Below are 3,693 nucleotides of genomic sequence, written 5' to 3' on the forward strand. Positions count from 1 at the left end.
TCAAGAAAACTTTCGAAGGAACAAAAAATTCTCTTTTCCTTTTCGTTTCTTTGTAAGTAAACCGAAAGGCGTCTTCACTATTTAATTTAAAAAAAACACTTGCGGAAAACGCCTAGAGTTATACTACTATCTACAAATTTTATATTTCAAATGTAGTTGATTTCAGTTAAAGCATAAGAAAATTATAAAATTAAAGTTGTGACACTGTATTTGAAAAGCTTCTTTATGTTCATTCTTTGTTTGAATAGAAAAGATGTATTCGATTAACAGAGCGAACATGTGTTTGAAATAGAAATTCGGCGACATAAGTTTTCGACTCTGATTATTTGTTTCTCGCTCTCAGTCTGTCACTCCCGATTAGTGTTTCGATGTGATTTTTCCCTTGTGCCGGTATGCGCACACACTGGCGCTTGTTTTCATATGATCGCTGTATTTGAATGAATTTAATTGAAATATCGACGTACAAAAGCAAACAGGTCAATAATAACGAAAAAAAAATTCGTTGTGAAGATCGTCGACCAGAAAATCCAGAGTCCTCTCAATTTATTTTTTTGAAAAATTTACTATAGAAAAAACTATTATATCGTTTTTAGAATTTGCGACGTATAAAATATTTTTTTTGAAAAATTTACTATAGAAAAAACTATCGTATCGTTTTTAGAATTTGCGACGTATAAAATTATTTTTTGAAAAATTTACTATGGAAAAAACTATTATATCGTTTTTAGAATTTGCGACGCATAAAATTATTTTTTTGGAAAATTTACTATAGAAAAAACTATTATATCACTTTTAGATTTTGAGACGTATAAAATTAAAAATTTACTATAGAAAAAATTTACTATAGGTTTTTTTGGACGCTGAATCCGAATCCGGCGCTAAAAAACGCTAAATTCGCTATCTTTCAACATTATAGCCAAATTTATTGAAAAATGACCTGACAAGTTCCTGTAAACATGAATTTCCAAAAAGGGGCCATAAATGGCCATTTTCGTATAGCCCAGGGTTGGCAGGGTAGATAGCCCAGGGTTGGTTTTTTCGATGGTATCAAAAATCTGAAAATGCAGTTTTTCTAGATTCCACCCCAAAATAACTTTAAGCTATTGGAAGCTAAGGTGTTCATAGTGAAAAACAGTTTGGGCCACCCTAATAGAGTATTTAAAAACAATTTACGAAAAAATTTGCCGTTCTTCACCCCTATACGATTAGTTATGAGAATAAATGATATTTCGGTTCGATGGTCCGCAGTTCATTAGGATAGTTTGAAATCAACCCAAAAAAGTGAAGTTTTTTTAATTGTCGATTTTACCAATTGCTAGACTGATTGATGCTGTAAATGCGAATAATGATATTTTTGTAAATTCAACCGATCGTTCTGATCCCAATATGAATGTATTAAAAACAACAACAATAAATGTAACAACCAATGTTCTGGCGGTGTATTCTATTTTCTCTTTTTTATTTTGTTTTCATATATATATGTTTGCAAAGTTTTGACAGTTTGATATTTAATTGGTAAAACTATAAACTAAAAGAAAGTTTGTATTTTTTATCGGATTATTCAGTGAAATATTTATGAAAGGTAATAAGCTTAATTCTGTTAAAAATCATTAAATGCTATTGATTCAATCCACTTTTGTTCTTTTGTCACGTTTATAAAAGCTGTCTGCATTGAACAAAGTTCTTTAGTATTACCTGCCTTTGCGATGCCAAGTACCATATTTAGGCCGCCAAAATATTCAACTTGAACAGCGCCGCCGGAGTCACCAGCGCAAACCATACCCTCAAGATTAGAGTTAGCCCACGTAAATACATCATATACACCTTGTATATCTTTTGATATTGACGCATCTGCAACTTTTTTCATTGATATCTTCCGCAATGGACCGTTTATGAATGCATATGCCTTGTCTGAATAATGATAAAAAAGGAAATCAACTAATTCGAATCAATTCTAATATTGATATTACTCACTTTCAACTCCTTCTGATTTTATTCCATCCTCATGAAAATAACCAACACCGAATCCAGCAAATGCAATTTCAAATTGCGAATAGTCGTAATTAAGGTCCGCCCCTAGCAAGCATGCAGAGTTAACAGAGAAAGTTTTAAATTTAATTAACCTTTACGTAATAGTCTTTAAAGTCTTTTTCATCTGTGTAATCCTTCTGAAAATAAAATTTTAAATGAAAAACTTATTAAAATGTGAAAAATGTGTAATTATAAATTACACTTGCCGTAAATCGAATGAATAATGGAATTTTTTCGATTGGGTCGGACACGCAATGACCTGATGTTATCAATTTCTTATGAGAAATTAGTACCGCAGTGCATGCGAACTTTACTGGTGTAAACATACTCTTATTGAGGACAAAAAGAGCCGCCTGAAAAAGAAAACAATTTATAGATGACGCAGAGAACGTATGCATTTTATACAAAAACTTACTGTGGAAAGGAATTCTAATTCGTCGATTTTTTGTCCCATCGTTGTAGTTAGTAGGCTATCTTCTGCCCATTTTAAGCAAGCTTTAAAAAATAAAATGTATTTGTGAGTGAAAACATAAAAAATTGTTTGCCGACATGGTTGTTCGGAACAAGTAACTATTTCATTCAAAGTGTTGAATATGTTGTGGGACTACTACACCAGTCATAATAATTGGAATAAATGATTTCTTATTTCGCACCAGAATGAGAAGTCTTTCATTCCAATTATTAAAAAATCATTTCAGTTTTTTGGCTACTTAATGGCTTCATGTATTTATCATGAGGTTACAAAACACAATTATGTTAAATAGTTCTTTTAGCTGTAGCTCTTCTCCACATGATTTTTTTTTTCACTTTTTCACTGATAAAATAATATAAAATCACACAAATGTAAAATAGTTCAAAACTGTGATTAATAATGCACAAACCTTGTGTAAATTTCGATTGTCTGGGCTCACACAGGATATGTATTAACATTGAAGCTAGCACACATATTAGAAGTTTTATAGAAAACACCATTTTTGCAGAAATTGAAAATTTCAGTCTTATGTGCACATGTGTTGAACAGCAGTTTATTAATGTCATTTAAGAAATGCAATGTCTAATCTATATTCAAAATTTCAAATGCTTAATATTATTATTATTATTATTATTCTCTTTATTATTGTCTATAGCAAGCATATAAAACACGTAGTCGTTCAAATTCATGGCATATTTTTGGAATAAAGTGAAAGACAAAAAAAATTCCTGGATGTTTATGTTGATACAGAGTGGCGAACACATTAGTACGTGATTGTTCAACATAACAAATAATATTATCGGTGTACGTTATACATGAAAAAACATCAACAGTAAACTTGACACAAATTACAGTGCATTCAATGACTAGATATATTTGGCCATTACGTACGCTGTGTTAAATGAAATTGATTACAACGAAAAAATTGGGATAACACTATAACCAATAAACTCTGATTGCACTATCTTTCCTCAATATTTCTTTGCATATGAGATTTTTCTATGAAATTTTTCTCGAGCCGATTTATCAATTGGCCCATTCTATCCACTCGCACTGTGATTAAATTACTTGGAGATAATGTATTTTGTTCACGACAAATTAATCAACTATAATATTTGAACTTTATTCCCATAAAATACTTTTTCTTGCAACTTCTCGAGTAAACGAAATTGAAAAAATTTCACCAGTTT

General features: G+C 30.7%; 1 long non-coding RNA gene across 1 annotated transcript; it reads right to left on the bottom strand.

The window, feature by feature from the left end:
* Window positions 1-2,241: 2,241 nt before the first annotated feature.
* LOC116338398 lies at window positions 2,242-3,066 on the bottom strand. The gene is made up of 3 exons (XR_004200891.1): window positions 2,913-3,066; window positions 2,447-2,526; window positions 2,242-2,384 (listed from the first exon to the last, which is right to left on the bottom strand). It is a non-coding gene; the product is annotated as an uncharacterized LOC116338398 (long non-coding RNA).
* Between the last annotated feature and the right edge of the window lie 627 nt (window positions 3,067-3,693).

This window comes from Contarinia nasturtii, unplaced genomic scaffold, assembly GCF_009176525.2.
Source record: "Contarinia nasturtii isolate CC-2019 unplaced genomic scaffold, AAFC_CNas_1.1 Cnas_scaffold_410, whole genome shotgun sequence".
Lineage (NCBI taxonomy): Eukaryota > Metazoa > Arthropoda > Insecta > Diptera > Cecidomyiidae > Contarinia > Contarinia nasturtii.